Source organism: Microtus pennsylvanicus, chromosome 19, assembly GCF_037038515.1.
Source record: "Microtus pennsylvanicus isolate mMicPen1 chromosome 19, mMicPen1.hap1, whole genome shotgun sequence".
NCBI classification, from domain to species: domain Eukaryota; kingdom Metazoa; phylum Chordata; class Mammalia; order Rodentia; family Cricetidae; genus Microtus; species Microtus pennsylvanicus.
The window spans coordinates 24,695,814-24,708,784 of record NC_134597.1 but is presented as its reverse complement, the minus strand read 5'-3'; the positions used below and the strand labels follow the sequence as shown (position 1 = coordinate 24,708,784).

Below are 12,971 nucleotides of genomic sequence, written 5' to 3'. Positions count from 1 at the left end.
AGTCTTCATTACCCACATAACTGCTTTTCATGGTGGTATGTCCCTGTAACTTCAGCTGACAGTGGGGACAGGCAGGAGAGTCACTGAAACAACGAACTCCAGGTTCAGTGAGAAACTTGTATCAGAAATCAAGGTGGAGAGCAACAGAGGAACATAGCTGGAAGTTACTGTGATCAGCATATGTGCACATAGGCACACATGTGGCTGCATATACATGCCTTCATTACACACCAAAAAAATTGCCATCCGTTGCTATGCTAATGAACATCATCATTGAGCAATGCAGTGTCGTCTTTTGCTCTTCGAATCACATGGCTGGCAGGGAGCTGCAGGGCTCAGCATTGCCTGAGAGGAGAGTTCTGACTAGAGACTAGGTCAAAGTTCCAAGTGTGTCTTCCACCATGTGCACATTGTCTTTATACCACCGAGTCAGAAAACCACACTGGCAGTTGGGGGCCAAGAGTAATGTTCTGTTCTCAAGATTCTCACAGAGTTGTGTGGAGAGCATAGGCTAGCGGAGAGAGAGGCTTACTTCCCATCCCCGCAGTGCTGGCTGCTGCTCTCTGAAGGCATACTGAAACTCCACAAGTCAAAGGAAACACCTTAGCAGTAGAGTAGCCATCGGCGGCTGACTACATCTTGCATTTTGCAATTGAACTGGTATAGTAACAGGTTCTTCATTTGTCAGCCCTAAAATTGTAATATTGTTATGAAAGGTATGACAGTTATAACTAACTTGTAAGCTACAGGAAAAGTATAATACGCAATAGCACTGCACAGAGGCAGCCACTGTGGCATTTTGATTTCTATTCTCTTAGTCTTTTTACTGTGAATCTTCATGTATTATTATATCCTAAGGTCTTAAAGAGGCATAAACAATATAATTTTATTAGAGCTGAGGAATATTTATAAGATAACCATTAGCATCGATTTCTATAGAGATATTTTTGCTGAGTGTTACTGAGTGGAAGTTACCAAAATATTATGTTCCTGACTTCCTTCCAACTCCCAGCCTAGGTGTGTTACAAAGCAAAGCAAAATTTCTTTTTTCTTGTTGAAGTGTCTTGTTTGTCTCACTGGGAAGATGAGACTGCATCCCAAAGGGGAGGAGGAGCTGGGGAAAGGGCCCCGTAACCCTTTCAGGGGCTTCCCTTGGCTCATACTACCCTGTCCCCTCCCAACCATGAGGCTCCACCCTGGCCCTGCCCCTCCCAGCCAGAACAGGCTGGTGGAGCCAGAGGGTAGGAACAGGGAAAGGGTTGGGTACAAGACCTCAGGTGTGTAGAGTCAGACCTACACCTTAGCTGACTTGGTTATTTGTGGTAACTGTGGCAGATGGGAAGAAGTAGAATAAGGTGACAGAGCCCCAGCCTAGGGAAGTCAGACATCTTGGCTCTGATTTCAGCTGTCTGCCAGCTCTGTGTAACAGGAAAGTTTAACTTCTCTAATTTCTCTCAACATACAGAAGAGGGGGAGAGCTATGCACGCTCAGCTTGATTCTAAAGTTGTAGTCTAGGCAGGGTTGAGAGCCAGGCCCACATGATCTGCTGTGGTCCAATCAGTGGGTATGAGACCAAGCTTTGTAAGATGAGGCTGAGTGTCGCCTAGCACTCACCTTGGGCAAATTTCTGCTTAATTTCCCTGGCTGCTCTTAATCTGTCGTAAACATCCCCTCTGAAGGATTTCCCCCTAATTATTTCTTTCCTTGTGTGTAGAAGCAGTAAGGAGAGGTGGACTAACGGCAGAGGAAATCCAGGACTGATCATCGTCTCTTTCCTCACCTGCTCTGCCTCTTGCCTAGAGCTGTATCATAAATGTTTCTCAAAGGCTAAGATAAAACTATAACAGGACGTATTAAAGTGATAGAAGGAATGGCCAGGAGCAAATGCCTGCTATTAATCGGTGACTGCTGAGGAATGTATTAGTAGTGGGAACCGTGTTGAGAAACGAAACAGCAGCCAGCCAAATCTTTTTCATTTCCAATGTTTTTAGTGATAACACTCTCGTTTAGAAAAGTGGCACAGAGACTCTACCTCAGATAATTTTTATAATGCAAAGCCAACTGTTCTTTATACTCAGTGCTTTTTGTCTTGGAGTGATTGATGTGGTCTGATATCGGGTATAACTTGGATAACTCACAAGGGTGGTTCACACTCTGTTTAATGAAGCCTTTTTATAGACTCAGATATTCTAGTGAAAATGTTAGGACTTTATAACATTTTCCCCTTGAAAATGTATTTGCCATAGTACTGTACAGTGCCTCCTCGAATCTGTAGAACCCAGATAAATCTGAACAGTTTGCCAGGACTACACAGCACTCTGCAAGAGAGAAAATAATACATGTTTATAAGGAACTACAACTTGGTTTCATTTGGTGATATTCTGTATTCTATGGTCTGCAACTAATACTGAAAAATTGCCTTGTACGTACCTCCGTGGACATTATCTTCAAGGAAACAACCCCTTTGATAATTAAGCTTTCATTTCTCTGTGCGCTGCTTTAATCTCACTTGGGTTTTTTTGTTTTGTTTTGTTTTTTGTTTTTGTTTTTTTAAACAGTCTGGGGTTCTTGTTTTCAAAGCTTCCAAACAAATCCTTATTTCACAGAGGCCACGGTCCATTCGTGGCTCCGTATATCCCAAGGATACTATTTATACATGCCTTTTAAGTTTCTTTTTCTCGCTGTGCTAATCTACTGCCTAATTGTCTTTGCTGTGGGTCATGTGACTCCTCCCGCCCATAACACACGCACTTAAAATTCTCACTTCCTGATTGAGCCATCAAGATTACATAAAGTGTAAATCGGCCTAAATACTAGGAGCAGAAACTTTCTGAGGAAAACGTTGTTTTCTCATTCTGTTTTGATACTAAATCCTGAATGTGTGGTTCCCTAGCCAAAAGGCTGTTAGGTTGTTGTGTTTTTTTTTTTTTTTATCCCTTCCCTTTGAGATTGAATCAGACTTTGCTTTCATTATAAAAAGTAACATGCCAACCAGATAGGCTGTGGGGGTGGTTCCGCTGGAGGAAATCAAAACGGTTCTGATTACTGAGAGAGCCACCCACTTCTTCGTGATCCAAACGAAGGGCCTGCTGCTCTCGGAAGGTAACGATTTCTGTTTCCCAAGTGTGCTTGACCATGGAGCCTCTGCGATCTTCATTTCTGGCTTGCAGGATCTTAAATCTATCACCTTTCCTCACAGGAGACTTGAAGTTTGCGTGGCACAGCAGCTTGGTGTTTGGAGCTTTCGGTTCTTCAGCCTGGCTTTATGTTGTTAATTGGCGTTTTCTGTTTACCCCTCTGAGGAACAGTGCCACTCACGGCTCTGGGCTCTGGTATGTATTTTGTATTCTCTCAGCCTCTGTGGCTGTAGTTTAAGGGCTTAAGGCTTATAGGTGCCTTTAGCAAAGGAACCAAGATAGTTCTCAGTTGGCATCACGTAAGTTAACATGGGCTTCTTGTTACTGTGTAAAACGGCATGAACATTAAGGGTCAGGATTTAATTTTATTTCAGGAGGGTGATGGACAGGGTTTTCACAGATGCACTTACAGTGCGAGTCCAGTTAAAGCATTTCTTTGCTTTAACATATTCACATTAACAATTGAGGAAGGCAAGAGAACAGTGTGTCAGCCTTAGAAGAGGCAGTTCCTTACTTAAACAAGTAGCTTTAAATACAGCACCAGACGTGTATTCTGTCAGTTACCAGACCTCAGCACAGCACTCTGTGAATTACTTGAATACTGTAAAAATTTAATCTTTATCAGGAAAGTTTGTGGGGAGCTACATGCGGATGGAAGTGAGGCCAGACCTTTGGTAAAGCTCTGGACAGGAATTCTTGCCAATATGGCGGAGGTGAAGGAGGAAGCCAGTCTTTTGGGTGGAAAGAGAACAGGCAGGACTGGGCATGGACTTACAATCTAATGTCCCATGCTTGCCTTTGCTTTCCGGTAAGAATGATCAGAAAACTGGGGCATTTCACGATGGTCCCGTGTGTGCATTGTGGGTACAAATGCTACTGCCACCGTCCTGGCCGTGCTGTGGTGTTCATTCGCCCGTGGGCTCTGCGAGGCAGCTGGAGCAGCTTGTGCAGCCAGCAGCAGCAAAGGTGCTAATGCATGGCCAGTGATGTCAGGAGTTACGAGACCGCGGTTTCAAAACACTGCAGTAAACAAGGTCAAAGTGTCCCCTTTTGCTGGAAAGGAGGCTTGTTTTTACGAGCTGGACAGCACATGGATGAAGTAATTTTCCAAACAAACGTCACATTTATATGTATGGGTTTTTTCTTTCTGGATTAAAAAGAAACAAATTATCCAGATGGGCTTCGTTACTGGTTATATTATAAAGATTACGTTTTCTGTTTTTAATGAGCGAAATAATCTAGAATTCTATTTCGTTTGCTTGTTAAAATATATTTCTGTTAATTCTTTGAGTATTTCATACAGGCATATAATGTGTTTTTATTGTATCTACTCCCTTCTTCTCCCAATAACTCTTTCCAATTCCATCTCCCACCCCTCTACACACCCCAACTTTGTTTTCTGACCTGAGGATTTTAAATATATGGTAGATTTCAAATCACGGTAGGTTGCAGTCACGTTGAGTAGCAATGTGGTTCCTCTAGTCGTGTATGGTTTTCCCGGGACAGTGTCCAAGCTAAAGAAAGCCAATGGTGCAGAATACTGCTGATTGCATGGCTCTTGTCTTAAGGCACTTTCCGTCCTTGAGCCTGAGACTGCCAGCGAGTGGAGTCACAGGGGCAGATATGTTGGTCTCAGGGTACTGGAGGTAACAAGTGTGTGTCTGTGTAGTAACAACAACAGTGGAGCCACGTGGCATCCAGAGGTCATCTCAGTCTGCCCTGGGGTTCCTTGTTCTCAGAACCGTGAGCTTGAGGCACTGAGAGAAGCACAGGTGCTTTGGTGATCCACAGCAACCCCAGGTGTGTTAGCACACGCACAGCCTCTAAAGTGAGACCAGGGTCCGGAGGAAGCAACCACTGGCCGCCTGGCACACAACCCGCTTGCAGCTGGAAAGCCAAGTATGTTGGGATTTTGTTGTTTGTTCAGTCTCGTCTTCATGTTTTCTGTTTTTAACAATGTTAGATGTTCGGTGCCTGACGAGGGCCACGTTTCCCCATTTTGTTTGGAGATGGGAGATGTAATTGCTTCTTTAATCATTTCTGTCTTCCTATATCTAAGATGCTGGCTTGCTTTAGAGACTGAGTATTATCAAGAAAACAGGCTCAGTTGCTCGCTCCCCACCCCACTGGCTCTTCTGTCTCAATTAAGTGACAATGACAGGCAAGCTTTTCACATGCTGTCCCGGAGCTCCTTCAGCTAAACAGCCCAGTTCACCGCCTGATTCCTTTGGAAGCAGGAACAGTGTGTGCCCTCAGGGCAGGTGTACAGCAGTCTCTCTGACCCCCTAAGAGGAACTGTGCCAAAACCAGTGAGGAGGGGGTTCGCAATCAGGAGGGAAAAATTTTAAAATCTGTAAGGAAATCGAAAGGTGCCAAGGGACACACAATATTTAATATGTTTAAAAAAATTAAAGTTAGGATAAAGTGGATAGAGATCTAGTCTGTCGAGAGAACCAACTTTTTCTCTGTTAGGAGGCTTCGTACCTTGTAGATCTGGAGAGAATGTGATTTTTAGCCTTTTGAATACAAAGAAGTGTCGTCACCTGTGTAGGAGCCTGTGACGGCAGCTTAAATCTACAGCGGGCCTGTATCTGTGATCCCATTTGATTTCTGAATGAGTCTGTCTCTAGAGGTGGCTTGATTCAATTTTAATACAAAGTTCTGTGACTGTGACTTTGCAAGCAGAACACAGCAACAGTATGGCTTGTGGTTTGTAATTAAATTTTTATAGAGGGAACTGCCGTTGCTGTAGAATGCTCTTGAGGGTAGAAGACAGCATGGCTGTGTTACAGAGTGGAAGCTGAAGAGGTGTCTCGCGTCTGAATCTCTTGTGGCCTGTGGCAGGGATTAAGTTAGCAGCAGTGGTACAGAATCCCCTTTACCTCTAAGTTGCAGAGATGAGACTGAGCGTGGACGACATCATCTCAAACAGTACAGGCCCCACCCCCACCCCGTGTGAACATCTGAGGATTCCTGAGTCAGCAAACATTTTTAAATATTTTCCTTGTGATAGTGACGTGATGGACATGATGATGTGGTTCAGTTTACAGGGCTTCAATTTGTAAACTAAAAATGGGGACCAGGTTGAAGGGTGAACAAGCAGAACATTCCCATCGAAACTTTTCTTGTTAAGGATGGTGCCAAGCCAGCCTGCCGGTCCCTTGTGAGACGCCCTTCCTAATTAAAGGGGAAGGTGGCTGCCATCTGTCCTCTTTTCATTCAAGGCAGTGGGGGGCTGGAGTGGAAGGAAGCAAACTCCCCTTTTATTTTTCTCCTACTCTTTTTTTTTTTTATAGTTAGCTTTCTCCCTAGTCAGTGACCCGGAAGATCACTGATGTCCGTCTGTCTCAGTATGAAGAGTACTATAAGTCATAGCAGTGCATTCATCCCTTTAGAGCTCCACTTGAACTATGTCTCAGAATATTGCGATTTCCATGTGGCTGTCTGCCCATCTGGTCCTGAGGTTACTCCTGGTAGGAAAAATGGGGAGTTTTATTTTTATTGATTGTACTTTTTCATGAAAATAGTTTACATTCCACTGGGCTTAATCAAAAGATGGCAACCTGTGGCTGTGTACAGGGGTCAGGGGATGTGTCTACCCATTAATTACAGCGCATGTATGTTACCTTGGGGGAGAGAACATGGGTAAGGATGTTAGCAGATGTTAGATTGCTTAGTGGTGTGGCTCCCTGATCGCTGGAGTACCTCACGTTGTTTACCCTCTGGTTAAGCGGTGAAAATGGACTTGAGAATTCAGCTAGAGTTAGGACTTGATTGTTTTTGATGTGCATCAAGATGATTTCACTTTGTTGCCTTAATTTCCCGCTCTGTCAGAGAAAGATGTTTTGCTTTAAGTGTTTGAGAGACTATGAAATAATACTTGTTTTTCATACGAACTTTATTGGAACTGGGCAATTGTAAATTGTTTAGTTGGTTTTATTTTCAGTTTTTAATATACTTTGGCAAAACGCTGTAGCAGCCATATTAACCAGGACTGGCCTGAACTCCACAACCAGTGCCAGGTTTCATGCTGTCTGTGTGGCATGGAGATGTGGTATTTCTTAGCCCTGTGGTAATGTAGGTGGGAAGCTCAGACGTGGGATTAGCCCTGTAGTCTCTCTCACGGTTCCTTTCAGATTTCCCACCAACCTGTACTGAGCTTTCTTAGGAGCCTGGGTGCGCTTTGCTCTGTGACGTCTGGTGATGAGGTGTAGGCATCTGCAGACAAGCATCCAGTGTACACATCTGGATGTAGCTGGAAGCATAGGCCCGTCAGTGAAGGGATGGAGCGAGTGCGAGCAGCTCGTCCTTGTCCTTTCTGCAGCTTTCAGCTCTCTGTTTTTGTTTCCGTGTTTCATAGGTAAGAACTTTGGATGTTTAGTTACTTTTGCATTAGCCATGTACAGTGTGATTGAAATTCTTTTAATATGCATTTCAAGAGGACTAAAATAAATTACATGTGTCTGTAAAGTGTGGTTATGAGGTGATACGGTTAGTTTTTATATGTATATGTGGGCATATGAGTACATGCTTGCACCTATGTCGATAGGTGTCTATGTGTAGGCCAGAGGGTGATATTGGTTGTCTTCCTTGATCGCGCACCCCCCTCAAAACATCGAACGTAGGGTTTCTCTCCAGAATGTAGAATTTGCCAATTCTGCCTGTCTAGGTAGTTACTTGTTCTGGGGGTCCTGTCTTCATCTGAGTGCTATAGAATTACAGGCAGGCCAGCATGCCTGTTCTTCCCCCCATTTATAGGTGTGCTGGGCATCTTTAGGTGCATGATGTTGACCCACTGAGCCACCCCCTCAGCACCATGTGACTACTAGTTCAACTCATGTGGCAAGAGACACACAGAACGTTAACGTGAGCCAGGAAGAGTTTAGACTGTACCAGTGCAATGCCGAATCCCTGGAGCATGCCACATCTGTCTGCCTTTGCTTTGAGAACGTTTGGTTTGTCTGTCTGTCTGTCTTTGGAGTAGTAGGAGTCATTTTTGCTAGCACTGATGAATAATGTGGCTATTGGACTCCAGAGCTATGTCTGTATTTCTTGTTATCAGCACCCGGTGGGCCCTGTATTTCATTCCTAGAGTTAGTGTCACGTTCAGAAGTAGCGAGCTCATGGATCCAACACTCCAGGAGGACACTCATAGTGGGATAAATGACACCATGTGGCCACACTGCTGAGTGGTGGATGGGTACTATGGCTGAGGGACATGTTAGAACCCAGATCAGGTTCAAATAAAATTTTATGATAGAAACTTGGGGGAAAATGAATAGAAACTTGGGGGAAAATGAAAATTGTGTGTTTGTTTTAGAGTTGCTTATGTAATCAAATCTTAACCGTGAAAGCCTTGCACTACCCCTTCTTAATATTGAGGCTTTATTTCTGATCTACAGTTGCTAATCAATAAGAAGTTTTCTTTCACCTTAATTAAATTGTTGATGTCCAAAAGGTTTCTGATATCTTAGGATAACTTTGTATTCTCTGAGAAGACTTTAGAGGTCCAGCCTGGTCTACATAATGAGATCTAAGGGCTACCAAGTCTGACTGTGTTTTCTCTGTTCTATATTTAGTTATTTATGTATTTACTTACTCACTTATTTATGTGTTGGAACAGAATCTTTCCACATAGCCCTGTTCCCTCGGTTCCAGACAGTGTCCGAGGAGTGACCAGGGCTAAGTCGGAGACTCTGGACATGGAAGGCTGCTGGTCCTTGCAGAGACCCTGCAGGTGTAGGGTTTTGCCAGTGCATGTCTGAGCACCAGGGCCTGATGTTGTCATTGCAGAGCCTAAAGCTCTGTCCTAAAGACCTGTGCACAGGTCAAGTTAGAGAGAAATAGAGAAAAAGCTGTAGAAAAGTGGAGACAAATAAACTAGCCACGTGGCAACTTGGAAGCATAAAAGGCTAATCAATGCAGAGGGATCAAGGAATGTTTCCGGGTAAAGGAACTTTGAGCTCAGTGTAGAGAGAAAGGTGGTGTTGGGCATGAGACTTGGAAAGAAAGAGCCTTATCTACGGGAGCAGCTGGTGGTAATGGGAAATAGCAGTGCCTGAGTGGTCATTCCCTAGGTCTCATGGTGGCTGGCAACAGTGAACTTCAAAGTGACTAGGAGACCATCAAGAGAGCAGAGGTCCCATGAATGCCAGCTCTAGGAGGGCCCCATTCGCTGTGTGATAAACAAATTAGTTTTAATACTGAGTCACAAGGGATCAGAAGAATTTAGGCAAAGCCCTGTGCTGGTGTGTGAAAGGGTGTGGCCTGGACAGTGAAAGGACCAGCAATGAGAACTCAGTTGAGATTGTCCAGGACGCGGGTGAGAAAGGCCAAAATAAGAAGTGTCATAATAGGGAGAAACAGAGTCCGCAGGCAAGAGCTGAGTACTGCTTGGGTCATGTGATGTTAGCTAGGCAGAGGAGTGTTACCCTGAGTAGGTGGTAAAGGCGGCTAAGGTACCAGGAGAAGCCAGGGAAGACCCTCATTTCTAAGTGCAGAAGTAAAAGCAGGTCAGTGACCTAGTGAGCTTCGTCATTGGAGGATGAGGGACACGGGAGAGGCTGGCTATGGATAGGAGTCAAGAAGCCCAAAGGCTGATGTGGAAGGGTTTCTTCATGTGCAAGCCAAAATCAAGGTGGTAGAGAAGGATCAGTCACTAGTGAGGGATATGGTGACTTGGGACAGAGGCATGCCTTTCAAGTATGCTTCCTAAGGATGGCACAAACAACTGGAGAGGGAATTGTAATGATAGAGCCAGGGAAAGGGTCAGTAGCATGTAGGACCCAACCTCTGAGTAGGCTTCAGGGTAAGGGGTCGGAGGAAGAGCTTTCAGAGACCATGAAAACAACAGTGCAGTTTGGGTCCTGGGCAACCACAAAGAGTTGGTGCAAATGGAGGAGGTATTAGCAGACTTTGACACCAAGAGCAGATGAGGGGGTGGCGGAGGTAGAAGGGGCTTGCCAAGTGAAGAGGTGCGGAGACATCAACAAGTGAAGCACAGCCCCCACATAGTACATTCTGTGCTGAAAGAAATAACAAAGAGGACTATGGGGGCTTGCAGATTATGAGTCCATGGTAGTGTCTACCAGTCTTGGTGTGTTCTGTTTCTCTGACAGTCCCCTTTAATAGAATTCTTTGCTCTGTGTCCTTGAACTAATTGTTTACTCTTTGTGTCTTCATTTGTGAAATGAACACCTTTCTCTTGGGGCTGTCCTAAGAATTCAATGAGTTACAGTGCAGTTTCTAACATAGTAAGCATTGCATAATCAGTTTGGGTATGCACATGTGTATGTGCATAAAATTAACTATCATGGCACATTTTAGGTGCATTTCCCTTCGTGTGCAGGCAGGTCTGCAGTGCAGTCTTGTCAGCTTCTTCTTATAAACAGGTGTTGCTGCGGCTGACTGACCTAGCTCCAGTGGCTGTCCATCTAATCTGCTCTGAGAGACCATCTCCCTTGGCCCCTGAAGTCAGGGATTTTCCCACAGAACCTCTCTGCGTCTTTGGACGTGACAGGAAGAAGTGTGGACTAGAAGCCCATCACAGCAGGAAGCCTGGAATGGCTCTGCCAGTCTGGGAGAGCACTGTTTTAATACCCCCCCTTCTTCCTAGACTCGACTTGGTACTCAGAGCACTGTGTTTGGACATTGGTGCTTCAGACACCCACTTGGGGGGTTGTGAATGCATTTTTCTGACTCATCCCAGCATGCATCAGGTCTTCTAGATGTGCTTTGAAGCTTTTCTGTAGACTTGGCATGCACTTCCAGGGGAACATGGTTTCATTGACTTACCTGTGTTGTGTAACAAAAAGTGAAGTCACTGTACAGCCCAGAGGCTTTGCCTTAGCAGAGAACCGTCTGAATTACTACCCTCTATTGAAAGGATGGTGTGATTGCTAATTTGGCATATAACCCAGATGTTTGATCAAACACTAGGGTAGATGTCCCTTTAGCTTTCAAGTCAATGGGAATTCTGACTAAAGCGTATCACTGTCCCCAGTGTACTTGGCCCAGTCTATTGAGGACTTTAAGAGACAGCAGGTGGTGGTGCACGCCTTTAATCCCAGCACTCAGGAGACAGAAGCAGGCCCATATCTGCGAGTTTGAGGCCAGCCTGGTCAACAGAGTACTAGGACAGCCAAGACTACACAAAGAATCCCTGTCTTTAAGCAAAACAAAACAAAAAACTTAAGGAAAAAAGTCTATGGAGAAAGCACTTTGTATTTAATGTATTTGAGACTGAAATAGAAGCTCTTCTCCCAGGGTCACTAGCCTGCACTACACCATGCAGACACAAATCTCCAAAACCCCTAATTCCTTAAGACACAAATTGATGTTCTCACACATGAACATCTTCCATCTGAAACTCCAGTGTGATACCAAAACATTCTGGTCTTGAGTTACTAAATGAGAGATGCCTGGCTCACTAAAGTAACTGCTTTGGGCCTCTCAGTATCTTTGACCCACATGTGAATGACTTGTTGTGTAGACAAGAAAGATGAATTGTTGGAAGGACATGACGTACTCACACTAGTTCAGAGAGTTGATGGGAGAGCCACAGGTTTCTTCTGGGGCCATCCGACTGCCTATTTGCTCTTTGTTTCTCTGGATTGTATTAGCAAGATAATACACTTGCTGGGTTTGCATTGTGTAGTTATTACTAATGAGATTTTTGCTGTATTCCAGCTACTGTGTTAGTGATTTGGTTCTTACAATCACGCAATGGGATAGGGATTATTCTAACCACTACTGTGTTGGTTTTAAGCTCTAAGGTCCACTAGGCATTATGGACCTTGCTACATAGTTAATGAGTGGTAGACCAGCGCCGGAGACCCAGGAAGCCTGGCTCCAGAGGCTGGACTCCTGAACCCTCTGCCTTGCTGCTTCTCAGCCTCGTCTGGGACAGACATGACCATCATGGTGCTGTTGGTGGGAGAGCATGCTTGGTTCTTTTCACCAGAAAAGTTTACCTCAGCAGCAGCATCAGGCCCAGCAGCTCTGGTAGCCATCTGGTTTACCCAGAGTGGGCCAACAAAGTGACAGAATGGTGAACAAGGGTCACCTCCTTGTCTGGTCTTTGGGGAAGAAGTGAACATGGCCTTCATGTGTTTTCTTTGATGCTCTGGGAGAATGACCACCATAGTCATTGTTATTTGACCTGTTGTATTAACAGGCTACAGTGGTAAAAGCGCATTAGGACTCATCTCATGGAGTCTTCAACAGTGCAAGAGGCTGGCCTTGTTTCATTTTACATGTAAGGAAGTCACTGACTGAGGAATTAGCTAACATTTCCAAGCTTAATTGGCAGAACAGGATTTTAAGCCTCTTTAGGGTGACTGCTCCAGTGCTCTTGGCCACTCTCTGATTGTGCTAGGCACTGTCCTTATGCCTGTCGCTCTGCCCTGCTAGACTGTGGCTGCCTGCAGGCAGGAACTTTTTCATTGTGTTCACCACATTACAAAGTGCTGGTCCTGACACATGGTTGATCTTCCCTGCTCACACGCTGAGCCTGAATGGACTGACAGCCATGTCTGTGATCATATCAAATGGCTGTGCAGTGGAATACATGTTGCTTCTAATTCCTGCTGGGGCCAGGGAAAGAGCACAAGCATGTGAGGGTATGGCAGACTCATGTGTCAATCCATCCAGCCCTGCCTCTAGGGTATCCTCTCCATCCACACATTGAGATGAACACTCTTGCCTGCCTCTCTGCTGCCCACAGCCAGGACCACTTTTTTTGACTTGTACTCCACACTGGTCTGCCCTGACATGTAAGGAACACCAGTGCTCTTAAGAATTCAGCAAATTCTACATTTTTTAAACAATTCCTG

At 44.8% G+C, this 12,971-nt stretch overlaps 1 long non-coding RNA gene across 1 annotated transcript in view; it reads left to right on the top strand.

Annotated features, from left to right (window-relative positions):
* Positions 1-3,249: 3,249 nt before the first annotated feature.
* The window catches only part of LOC142838362 (uncharacterized), a 79,136-nt gene continuing 69,414 nt past the window's right edge, over positions 3,250-12,971 (top strand). Inside the window, exon 1 of the long non-coding RNA XR_012908539.1 lies at positions 3,250-3,333. This is a non-coding gene — a long non-coding RNA (uncharacterized LOC142838362). The remainder of the gene's footprint in view (positions 3,334-12,971) is intronic.